Below are 13,532 nucleotides of genomic sequence, written 5' to 3' on the forward strand. Positions count from 1 at the left end.
AAAAAAAAAAAAAACGCAAAATGAACTTGTGATCGAAAATAAGAATAAACACCCGTTGCTGAGCAAAGCTAAAGATATATATATATATACACATACCAGTGGCGTACTGTCAGGGGCTGCAAAGCCTTCAGTGAAGGCCCAAAACTGTTTGAAAATAAGTATCACAGAGAAAAGTTTCTAACCAATCAGATTTTAGCCCTCACTTGTTGCTATGTTCATGAAAGTCGGCCTTACACTCATACAGTCAGTGCTTCCGTCCTTACTTCCGATTTTGCGGCTTCCCATGAAAAATACTGCTGATAAAGCCCATATATGGATTAAACCCATTTACGTTGAATCAACCAATCAGAATTTGAGTTTGAGTCTCTGTAGCTTCTTGAGGACGAAAGATGACATCATCTTTGCAAAAGTTTGAATGTTTATTTTCATGGGTGAAGCACAGACATGATGCCAAGGCCGGCTCTAGGATGATGTCGTAAGGGTCTAATCTTATCTGACAACCAACTGTATGAATGTTTGTGACACGGTAAAGAACCTCAGTGTGATCCTAGATGCAGATCTTAGCTTTCAACAACACATGAATCAAGTCACTAAAACGGCATTTTATCATCTGAGGAACATCGCCCGAGTGAGTCCCTTTCTCTCTAGAGCCAGTCCTGAAATCTTAATTCATGCTTTTATAGCATCAAGAATAGATTACTGTTATGTGCTCCTCTCTGGTGTAAAGGACCCATCCTTAACCGCTTGCAGCTTGAGACTCAGCTGCACGTCTTTTAACAAGAACCAGGAAGAGGGACTGTGCACTGGCTCCCTGTCAGCTTTAGGATTGATTTTAAGATTATTTTAATAGTTTATAAGAGTGTTCATGGTCTTAGTCCTTCTTTTATATCAGATTTGCTTTTAGCTTATGAACCTCCCAGAACTTTCAGGTCCACAGGTGCAGGCCTGCTAAAGGTCACTCGGGTGAGGACAAAAATCCACAGCGAGGCCACTTTTAGATATTATGGGCCTCATCTGTGGAACGGCCTGCCTGATGACGTGAGGGCTTCATCCACTGTTTTTAAAATAAACTGAAGACACATTTATTTAATCCAGCTTTTAAGTAGATCCTATGTTTGGGATCTAGGATTTCATTCTCATATTCGATGTTTTATCACGTATTTATTTGTTTTATGCTTGCCACTCAAGCTGCACTTTTTATGTATGAACGTATTTTATTTATATTTTAGCTGTTTAATTTAATGTATTTTACATTTTACACCTGTATCGAGTATCTTCTCAGTCTTGGTAGGGTGTTTGGGATCCTGGACTCATGGTCCTGTTTGTCCTTAGGACTCTTGCTATTGGTCCTCAGAGCTGTCTGGCCTCGTGTCCCCAGTCGGGCGCACTGGGTCCGGTGGTTAGGGACCTTTGGGTTGTGGATGTTAGGGATGAGCGGGACGTACTCGTGTTGCTTGGATGTCGACACTCCAGGCAACAGGAGGATGGATGCCGTCAGGTTACTTTTAAGGGTAATACTTTAGCGTTTCTTTTTCTATGTATTTGTTTGTTTCTGCGTTTGTTTTCATGAGGGGTTTATCTTATTATTTTATTGCATTTGTGGGGAATTGGGTTTTATGTAGAGCACATTGAGCTGTTTCTTTTAACATGAAAGGTGCTATATAAATAAAATGAATTTAAATTAGAATTTGATGTCATGAAATGGGCGGTACCCACTAGGGGTGCAAGGCGGAGCTTCAGAGATCGAGGCGTCTCACCTCCAGGTAGGGAAAAAAACTCTGTTTTTTAGTGTACCAAAGGTAATATATGATCAAATAGAAATAGTTTACTCCGAAAGACCCAAGAAAAGCATGGTCTGTGCTCTTTTACACCGTTGATGTTGCCAAAAACCAACAAAACATACACTGACATTCCACAGCTCTGGTCGTTTTGGCATCAATGTGAATCAGCTAATTATGAAAAACATTGCAATGACATCCAACACATTACCGGTGTAAAGTGTTGCATATCAATGCCGCCTTTCTCGGCTTCAGAATCAGCAGGAATTTAGTTAATTGTGTCAATGGTTTAAGAATTACGGTAGTCGAAAAAAATGCCAACACTAGAGCTACAGCTCTGGTGTTAAAGGATTAATCTGCCTCACATTTATGAAAACATTGTATTACTGTTAAGCACCAACGTAGAGCTATTTTAGATTTGAATAATTTGTGAACAAACTGATGTTTTCCTTGTTTAAGAAGCCATCTGAGGTTTTATCTCTGAATGCGGCTTTATCAATCACTAACAAGTCAATTAGGAACCAAGCACAAAATAACAGCCTTCCTTATTGGATTAATGGAAGTTTTGTATTTAGCAAAATTCTGTCTTTTTTTATTGCTTTTACTGTATTGTCATCCTTGTCTGTGGTGAGAACAGTCTTTATGTATTTGTAATTTAACGGCGAGTGCCTCCATCCATTCATGGGTAGAAATGGAAACTAAAACGACGTCCTCACACCTTGCAGAGAAGATAACAGATTTGTTTATACATCTGCAGACAAACTGCTGATAGAATCGTATCGCCGCAGCACATTCATAATTCACACATCTCCATTTCATTCACGTCTCCCAATCCATGCTTCATTCAGGCGGCAGCACAGCCGACCCTCAAAATGTGACAAATGCTCAGCTGTTTGTGCGAGTCAACATTGAGATTTGAATAGTTTGAATTCAAATGAGCATGCTTTGTATTTTATAATGACTCAGAATTCTGCAGATTTTCTGCGCTTCACTCTGAATACGTGTTTGTTCATCCAATCAGAGCTTGAAGTTTTGCTTTGAGTCCAAAAGTTTAGTAATACGAGTTAATATAACAGCAACAACACAGATTTGTCGGAAGGGTGTAAAACTACCCTCAGAGTATCTTTAACCTTAATCCCCTTTGGCTTTCTGAGTGAACAAGGTCAGAGGAGGATTAAATCGTCGCAAAGTGCTCTCCTCTCCCCCAAAGTATTAAACTAAAACTTTTTCCAGCAGGGAGGGACTTTGTATCCACGAGTAAACAACAAGATGAAAGTGGCATCCCTGTTGTCCAGCACATCGGCGGGTGCAGAGGCAGAGCGGGGAGCGTGACACCACCGCTGACTGATTGAATTAGATAAGTTCTCCACATCCCCGTGTAATTGATATGCAGCTATGACACAATGTGTGGTGCACAGGGAGGCCGCGCCGTGGGATGTTATCCTACGAGGTAAAACGTAATTATTTTGTGGAACCGCCTGATCAACATTCAAGCCTTAAAGGTGGCTGCCGAAGGTTTTCTTATCTGTGTGCTTTTAGTGATTATGCAACACTTGGAGCAGTAGGTGTCCTACATTCTGATGCATTCAAGTGTTCCAAACACAACAGTGGAAATAATGAGAGGGACAGAGAGAAAGGGGAATGATGGGAGGAGTTGAAAGACATGACTGCAGAGATGGACGGTTAAAAAAATACCAGCTAATAGATGGAAAGATCCCTGGCCGCTCTCCAGTTTGACCACAGGGCTGTTCCCACCACAGAGAGAGTGACGGTGAGACACAGACAGAGTTTGTTGTGGCATTACAGCATAGACGCGGCGAGGGCAAACCAGTTTGATCTAACTGACATGGCTTAGAGACGGCATTCATGCAGCAGCAGCAGAAAAACTTAATTTAAGGAGACAACTTTAAGAGAAAATGTGTAGAAACACGTTATATAATACTTGTAGTCTTTACAGTAAGGAAAATATGACATCTCAAAGTAGATTAAAAAGAAATACCATTAATGGAAATATTTATTTTCTAATTTCTGGACTCTGGAATATAAGAAGCCCCATCAATGAATGGTCTATTTATGAACTTATGTCATCTATAAGGCGCACTTAACTATGAGGCACATTAAGAGACAAAAGAGCCAGAGATAAGTCCATCAGTCAGTCAGACTTATTTACTGTGTACACAATAACTCTAGAACATGTTTGTAACACGTTAGCCACATTAGAAGTGTTAGCGTATCCACAATACCTATAATTCTTTACCTTATTCGTGACACATAAAAAATTATTACTGCGTAAACAAACATTACTGTGACTATTCTGACTCCCAACCTTGTTTGTAACACAGAAGAAAAAAAAAAAACAGACTCAGCCAGACACCACTACACGTTAGCTTATTTACAAGAATACCCGACCTTGTTTGGACATAAGAAATCAGACTAATACCACCTCAGTAGAGTTGCACAATGTAAGCAAAACTTGCAATATTAGTAATCAATATTACAAGGACAAAATTACTTTAGATACTTGAACAAAAAAACAACTAATACATAATTTCTATTTTACGGCAACATTTTTATTTCAATAAAAGTCAACGTAAATTACACTCAAAGTTTTCTCAATAGGTGGCGGGTTAGAACTTATTGGGTAAACAGCAAAGAACAATGATCTACCTTTCTGGTAGTACTAGCCAAAACTAATATGGACACAATTACAAACGATGTAAGTAGTGTGTACTTGGGCTTTTAAAAACTGGTTTATCTATCGAAGCATGTGTGTAACCATTTAGCGTTGTTTACCCCATCTCTTGTGATACATGTATCACACAAGCTGATATCGCAATGTCCATACATTTTCGATTGATTGTACAGGCCTACGTTGCTGCATTAGCATATTTGTAAAACCTCTAACTCCTAACCTGGTTTGCAACACGTAAAAAACAAACTGATTCAGCTAAGATAAAACCTTACAAGGCTAGCTCACAATCGTGATAGTAACATGGAAAACAAAAACAGCTTGAAACTACCACCTGCTAGCCACGTTAGCATTCATAGCAACACCCAAACATTTTGACAAAGCGCCGTGTATCTCTCTACATTGCTTCAACACTTGTAAACACAACCAGAGTTAATTCATATAAAAAGGTGCTATGGATCATAAGTTATTATTATTTTTTTTAATTAAGCTTTTTAGTAGGCGTTATAGTGCAAAAACTACATTTGCGGCTTTAGTTTTCCTTTTTAAAAGAAATCGTATAAAATAGGCAAAACTTAAAAATGTTGTTAAAAAGAAAGTTACACCAAAAGGAAACTGTATTAAAGTCCCAATCCAGCTGTATCTTTAAGTTGTTCCCAGTGGTTATGCAGTTTTTAGCAAACTAAAAAAAAATGCCTGTGTGTTGCTTTTAAAGACATATTTTCTACAAAGACCCAGGCTCATTGAAAATTTGCCGTTGGGTTGTGGGCGTGACAGTAGTGTGAAAGTAACCCTACACTGATATCCCAGCATTCCTTTGTTTACAAACTTACTAGCTTACTGCTCCTCAGAACCCCAAGCTAACATTAGCGTAGCAAAAAACAACACGCAATATCAGAGCTTTCTGGCTGTACAAGTTTTAAGCCAGATGTCAGCTGAAATGAGTAACATGAAGACGTTAATGGATCTATTTGCTTTCAGGTGGAGGATTTAGAATTGGAGTGAAGCTGGGAGACCTTGCCACCCATCGTAGTTGATATGTTTATAAATGTCCTCAGTCATGAGAAAAATGCCACAAGAACATGTTAAAAACATCAAAAATACAATGTTCATGGGAGTTGATATTTAAAAGCAAGATTATGCTAAAATGTTCTGTTTTTTTTTTTTTTTTTGCTCTAATTACAATTTTTGACTCATTTTTCCTGGAGGTTTTCTTTTTTATTAAAAAAAAAATATTTTAAAATCCTAAAAAGTTAACAAAGAACAACAAATTTGATCTTGCAATAGAGTCCATCTTCCATTTCACTCCCACATCTCTCTAGGATGCAATGTTTTCTACAATTAATGCTATGCAATCGCTTGCTTGTCTCTAATTTAGATCTATTTTCTTTACAATAAGAATAATTAATGGGTTTTATGTGAAAATGGAAATGTTCTCCACTCCAATTCCTCTGTAAAGTCTTTTAAAGAATACATCGTATAGCTCTTCAAAAGGGTTATCCATTTAAAAAGTAACTTTTACTTTCTCTTCTTTCAGGCTTTTGTTCTTACAAATTGTGCGTCTCTAATCTTTCTGCAGACGGATCAAAGCAGCGTGAGAGCGGATGAGGCCTCGCCACCCTTGCTGATCGGAGCTGGCGAGAACAACAGGGCTGACTTTGATCACCTGTTCACATCCGTTTAACTGACACCGCAGAGATCATACAGACTCCAGCAGATTATTCTGCAAAACCTTTGTAAAACCTTTAAGATTTCCGGCATGAAGGACAATTTGTCAGATTTGATCTTTTTTTATTTTACAAAGAAATAATAATAAAAAGAAGCTGTTTGTGGGTTTAGTTTAATAGAGAGAAGAAAAATAAACATCCAGGAAAAGTTCCTGTATAAACTGTGTGCTGATTTGTATTTTTATGAGTGAAGCATGACTTGGCAAAACTCTTACAGATTTTGGAGGTCTCTTGTTTTTGGGGACACAGTTTTTTATAAGAAGGATTTTGTCCTGCACTTCATTTCAGATCTTATCCAAACTACTAGGGTTTTAAAAGTTAGGCTTTGACAATTGAAACGTTGAAATCCCTCTGCTGATTCTCTGAAGACTGGCCTGATCTTCTAGAAACATTAGCGCGCTCACAACAGACACATGGGGTGATGCTACAGGACAGATCGTGAAGAGCAACTCTGGACCACGAAACATTTCCACCAGTCTCTGAATCACTCAGACTTTCCCCGGCAATTTTCAAACAAGCTTTCCACCTGCACTTTTTGAAGCAGAAGGACCTTGCGCTGGTCAAATTAACTCGGCATTCACACTGGATGCGATTCGCACATCAAATTTACCTCGACACCCTGGCGGCAGAGCAACCTGCACAATTTTTCTGGACTTCATCTGTTGTCATATCATGGAAACATAAATATTGTCCAGCAGTGAATAGCTGGACCCTGGATGGAAGCGCTCGCTTGCTCTGCGGTCCAAGGGCCAGCTGGCTAGCGTTGTAGGGTCTATTTTATATCTGTTTTTAATGAAAGTGTTTTGGTTTATTTTATTTGTCAGCTTGATCCTTGGTTAGAATTCATGGAGGAGTTTGAGGGTTCATCAGAAGACCAAATAATAACAAGAAAGTCACCTCTATAGTCAATTAAAAAACACCTCACGAGCATTTCTCAGAAATGATTCAGTGCAATGACTGACTACTAACTCTCACTCACTAGAAATGAAACATATCTTATTGTTTACAACCATTTTCAAGCTTTGGTCACACCGTCCTTGACAACGCGCGTTTAAGGTACCACTTCCAATGTAAAGTCGATGAAAATGCACGTTTCTCAATGACAGTTTTCAGGCTCTTCGTACAAAATGCGGGGTTAAAAGTTAAACTAGTTCAGATTTGGTGGCGTCCTTTTCAAAACATGGAAGTGCCAACCGTTTGAAAATGAATCATGGAGGAGAAATAATACTCTCGGTTTGTGTTCGGCCAAAAATATGAGATACTGAGTCTTTAATGTTTCAGATGTGAAAGACAGATCTGCACTGCTTTGTCATTTCACACCAAACTTCTTCCAACTGTAGGTGGCAGACATGCGCTAGTAAACAGTAGAAGAAGAAGAAGCCCCTCCCTGTTGTTCAGTGTGAACACCATGGACTAAAGAAGCTGCGTTCAGTGCGTTCTTGTGTCTGTAGCTTCAGGGATGAAGGAGCTTCTCAACATTTTCTGTTCACACAAACATTTCTATTTTGAGAACTCTTCCTGCTTTCATAAGGCCGTCCACCAGCTTGCTTTCCTTGTTGTTGTGAGTGTGTGTGGTAGGAAGATTAAAAAGCAATAAATTCCTGTCCGTGTTCTGCATTCTTGAATAATTTCCCTGCGAATGGCCTACATTCTCCCGGCATGTTTGTTCATCAGCGTGCGCGTGTTTTTGATGTACCATTGTACAGACGCCTCGGAGGAGAAGCACTCGTAGAAATTTACATTTATGTTTATGTAGGAGAAGAGGAAAAAAAAAAACAAAAAAACAGTACATTAAGTCCATGTTGTGCTGAAGCTGTAAAGCGTTTGCAGACGTGTTTTGAGCGCGCGCTATCTGAAGCTTCGTCAGCGGCTCGGTATCTGAAACTCCGGCGTGGACGGCAATATGCAAAGTTTGTTTTCCACGTCTGTGCCTTCCTGACAGCTTGCATTTGTTTGGCTTGCACGTGTGCACCTTGTTTGTGTGTCAGAGACTACTGCGAGTGGGTGCAGGCAGACAGCAGAGCACCGCTGGGTGATGGCCTAATTCGGCAGGGCTCAGCATCAAAGAGGCTGACTGCTGCAAGGGCTTCAGCCAGCCTTCCTCTGACATGACTGCAGTCACACAGGCACAGACCCAGAGCTGCAAAGAGGAAGGCGAGGAAGAGGAGATGCAAGGAGGTGGGAGTGGCAGAGATAAAGGGAGGAGAGCTCTGTGTTGTTTTATGCATTAGGCGCGCTGAAAAAGGCAACCTGTTGTTTTAACTTGGAAATTGTTTCAAAGAAGGCCCAGCTTGGCCAAAGTGAAAATGTCTCAGGCCGGAGTATCTGTGGAAAATAAACAATATTTATTTATTTTCAAGAAAAAAACTTATCACAATTTTTTTTCTTTCAAAAACAAGTTCTTACATTTATCTGCCTTGTCATATTTTATGGCAAATCTAAATCAAAGAAAACTTTTAAATTAAAAGAAGAAGATTTTAAAATCATATAGAATTTTGAAAATGACAAAAAAGGTTAAATCGATTTTAAAATTTACAATTACGTTCCTTTTTTAGTATTACACAGTCCAAAACATATAGAGCAGTGATACCCAACCACCGGGGGGCTAGTCCGTGGACCCCTTGCCACCGGGCCACGGACGAACTAATACATTATACCCATTTTTTCTTTTTTTTAATGAGACGGAAATCTTTTATTTTGAAAATCGAGAAGATTTTCTCAATTCGCTTGAGCGCTAAGAAATTTGCACGCACGATACCTGTTTACAGCGTGCAGGGGGAGGGGCGATCAATCATAGTCATGAGTTTTGACATCACTGCCCCCCTCCCCCCGGCTGGTAAAATCCTCATGGGTTGACCGGTCTGCAGTCACTAAAAGGTCGATCTAGGGTGTAAAATACCTTTGCCCAACAGTTGCTGGGATAGGCTCCAGCAACCCCTTGGCCTTGAACAGGATTAAGCAGGTTTAAAAAACTGAACTTTATCTATCTCACCTACATCTTTCTGAGGATGTATTTTTTTTCTTTGTGAATGAAAGCAAAACCTTTTACTATGTTCTAAACACATGCAAACCTTGTGTTTAACAATTAAAAAACACACAAATTCTGTTAACAGTAGCCCTGATTTACCATTTTTAGAGATGGTATTAGAAATTTGTCATATTTTCTGTGAACTGTGTGGAGGAAAACAGATTAACTGAATGTTCTGTCCTTATTCTAATAAAGTATTTGAATTGCTAATGATCATGCACATTCAACATTTACGAGTTAGTGAATAAAGCTGTATATTTTCAGTAAGTATTTTTTTTTTTTTTAGTTTTTCGAAATCAGACAGTTTAAGAACCCAGAAATAGTAATGTTGAAGAGTTCCATTAGGACTCCACATTTGCCAGCAGATAATGTCTGTACTTTGATTTCATATTTACATGTAAAATGCATCTTAGCTGATTGAACTTCAGAGGGAACAGCTGCTCTGCAGGAAAAACTCAGCTCAAAGGGGAAGCTCCACAATTTTTAAATGACCCTGTTCAATGAAAATACGCTTAATATTTGACCTGGAAAAACAATTTCTATTTTTTTGTGCTGAATCTGTCCCACTGTCATTGTTTGAAGATCATTCATTTTTCCTTATTGCTTGATCATTTTGTCAAAAAAAAGTTTTTTTAATTATAATTTACTTAGATAGTTTTTCCATTTATGAAACATCCCATAATATGACCACATGTTACCTTGGGCCTTAGTAACAATTGCCCAATCAGGGGTTGTTTCTGGGTAAAAAATGGGCCAACCTCTATGAGGAAACCAGGTAACCCACACAAGATCTCATGAACACTCGGTGAGCTTGTAAGGCAAAAATATTCACGCACTTCTTTTGAAGGGTATGCTGCAGGCGACAGGTCAGGATAACCTGCACCACGGCCATGGTGCAGCGGTTCAGCAGTGGACTCCTGAACTGGTACTGCATCTGGAACCGATACCGATCCACATACGTTACCGGTCTGCATTCGTTACCAGGATAAGGTTAAGGTTAGGACCGTATACGTCCCCGTACTGGTTTATGGTCCGGAGGTAGGGGAGCCTTGCTTTGATTGGAACAGCCAGCACATCAAAAACGAGTTAGGGACACACAAAATGTAAACTTTTGAAGCGGAGGGTCCTTAACCAATCGTCAATATGTGACGACTTGGGAATTAGAATGTGTTGACCCAATCTGTCCCTGAATACGCTAAAATACATCAACTTTTGCTAAAGTATATATGCCACTTACCGGTCAGAGTATCTCTTTGGATGTTAATAATGATAATAACTTCTTGAAATGTTTACAGTAAAGAAAAAGTTGATTTTAGCGTTGACAATCCTTATTGCACATGTGCAAAGTTGAACTGCATGGTTTGGTTTACTCAATCTGAAGTGCATATGTGCAAATGTTATTTGTCTTCTTCCGTTTTGTTTGACATCAGTTCCCTCCCCAGTCTACTTGAATATTGGCACTTACCAACACTTTGTTAACTCCTTTAATACAGTCCTCTTCTCATATAAGAAATATAACTCCAATAGCTTAAATGTCGTGATGTTGGCCACAAAGAGGAAATGCCGTAATATTTGCACATTCAGCGACCGCACCTTACTCCGACCCTCCACGGGCCAACCCAAAAACATGCAGCACTTGCATGGGTCAGTCCCCATTCGGGTCCATGTGACTAAGGCATTAATAAGTTTCATGACTCATCAAAATTCATGCATAGAATTTGCTACTAACATAAAAACAATCTGCGCTTAATTCAATAATCAGATTGCATGTGCTAAAGTGGTAGAACGGTTAGTGCAAATCCATTTTGCACCTTTGATGAAAATGCATTGCAAGCAGAAAAAAACCAAAGGAGAATTGGATGCCAACAGATACATTTAGCGAACACAATGTGATAAATCAGACGTGAAGCAGGATTCCAGCTGCTGTTTTTGCATCTGTATTTTGTGACTTTCTGGCCCTAAGAAATTGGTCAAGCACATTTAAAGCCCAAAATCGAATCGCTTTTATCTTTCACTTTCAAATAACTCAATGCCTTCCGTCTATTTACACCCTCACATGTCAGTTCTGCTTGTGTTTGTTAAATAGTGTAATTTAGAAACATTGATTTGAGCAGGAAATCCTCTCTGTCATCACTCCCTCCTTCCCCTTCCTTTCTCCCACACTGTATTTGCAGAGTAAACAAGAGCTCAGCAGCACAGGATAAAGCAGTTATTTTCTGCCTTTTGCTTACACACTGAATGCATTGGGCTTTACTGCCTGGCACTCTACATAATGCAGTCCGGGACTATACATCCACACACTGGACACTGAGTGATTTACACGGCTCGCCGCTGTGAGAGGTGAGGATGCTGCGTTGTCATGAGAATGGATGAGAAAACGGAAAAATCGATGGAGGTGGGAAAGAAAGAATGTGGAAAAAGAGGCTAGAAATCTGCTCTTTGAAGATTATTCCAACAAATGACAGAGTTTGTGATTGAGCTTCCAAAAGCCCTAAAGCATCTGCAGAGTGATTAGCAGCATCTTCCTTTCATATCACAAAAATGTAAACACAAGCTAAATAAATATATTTTTATAAACCATCACTTAGTGTCTGACGAGTCTCAAGTTTGTCTCAAACCTGTCTCAGATCTGTCACAAACCAAACCTAATTTGGTTGCAGAAAAATTTGTGATACTACACAAAATGTGTGTAACTGTTGCATACCTGTTGCTCAGGATACAATACAAATGAAGATCTTCAGTGAAGAGATACTTTCATGAAATATTTTAAATTAGCAAAAACGTTTCTGCTAACTACTGAAAACACTTGAATTTCTTGTGATTTTATTTAAATTAATCAGCTTGTCTCTTGTGTTGCTGCTTTTGAAAAGCTACAGTGTTCCCTTGCTATACACACTTCATCTTTACTGACCTCTGAGTTTGGGAATATTTTTTATTACAATTCTGTACACTTTTTAATTTTTCACAGTGCATAGTGTTCTGCGTCCTGATTGGCTGAAAGGCATTGCCAATCAATCTCTGTGCTGTGTCCCCTTTCACGGCACAGAGATGCATTCAGTTTGTCAAATTTACATAAATCTTCCACAATTAGCAGTGTGACTCTGAAATACTGAACTTCTTTTTCCACAAAGGTTTGAACTTTGAGAGTTTGAAGCAAAGAGAAAAATGTGAAAATGTTCTTGTCTGTCTTAGAAGAGTGTAGAGCATGTGTAGTGAGGGGTTTTAGAGCATTAAAACATCTACAATAATTTAAAAAAACACTACTTTGCCAATTTTGCTTGTCGTAGAATGTACCTCCAGTGATTAACGATGCAACACTGACATAAACCAAGTCAGAAATAAGCATCATTTTTACATTTAGTCTCATTATGTGAAAGTGATTGGTGACAATGGAAGCAGGTCGATAAAGTCCCACTCTGATTCTTTTAGATAATATCAACAAACCTGTGTCAACCTATATTTGAAATTTCTCTATTGATAATGACAAAGCAATGTTATTTTCAGGAGGATTATAAATGTTTAACAATTTATTTTGACCTTTAAATTGTGTTTATTGCAGATACTAACCCATTTTTCTACACATAAAGAAAGAAAAATTCCAATAAAAATCCTTAAAAATATAAAACAGCATTTTTGTTAACTTCAACCCTATTAGTTCACTTATAACCAAGAAAAAATAATGCAGGAGGGTTCTGTATTACAATACATACATAAAATAAAAACTATTTAAAAGGGAATCTAATATTAATGTCTAAAACCAAATTACCACTGTCTGAAGGTAAAAAAAGAAAGAGATAATCTCTTTTTGGACAGCTAACATTCTGATTGCATGCATCTTGCTCCCACTAGGTTGAGAATTTTTGATTTTCTCTGTTTCTTCTTGTGTAATCATCCTGCTTCATCCAAAGTTTGCAGTCAGTCTGGCTAATTCGTTTAAAACCATAATTAAAAAATGATGAAGCCAAAATAAAAATAGGGATCTGCTAAATAAAAACACTCTTTTGGAGACATTTTTGGTGCAAACAGTCAAATTTCCTGTGTCTAGGGATTTGTATTGTGATAGTGAGTCACGAAGGTTATGTAACAGTGTATCAAACAGTGTTAAGGAATCTCTTTACGCCTTTATTTATTTTCCGTTATCTACAAAGAACCGCTTTGGCTCGGATGCTTTGCCGGAGTCTCTCTAGTCGCCATGACTCATTCTCATGCTTCCTCCTCCTTTCTGACTCCACTTTCAGGAAGACAGAAAGCGAACCTCTGGCTACCCCTTCTTAACTTCAGAACACTGGCTTACTCACAGCGGCCACTGC

General features: G+C 38.7%; 1 protein-coding gene across 1 annotated transcript in view; it reads right to left on the reverse strand.

Annotated features, from left to right (window-relative positions):
- LOC112146530 (protein shisa-8) overlaps window positions 1-13,532 on the reverse strand; it is a 123,639-nt gene that overhangs the window by 18,212 nt on the left and 91,895 nt on the right. The gene's annotated exons all lie outside the window — the stretch shown is intronic.

The sequence above is a fragment of the Oryzias melastigma genome, linkage group LG8 (genome assembly GCF_002922805.2).
Source record: "Oryzias melastigma strain HK-1 linkage group LG8, ASM292280v2, whole genome shotgun sequence".
Classification (NCBI taxonomy): Eukaryota; Metazoa; Chordata; class Actinopteri; order Beloniformes; family Adrianichthyidae; genus Oryzias; species Oryzias melastigma.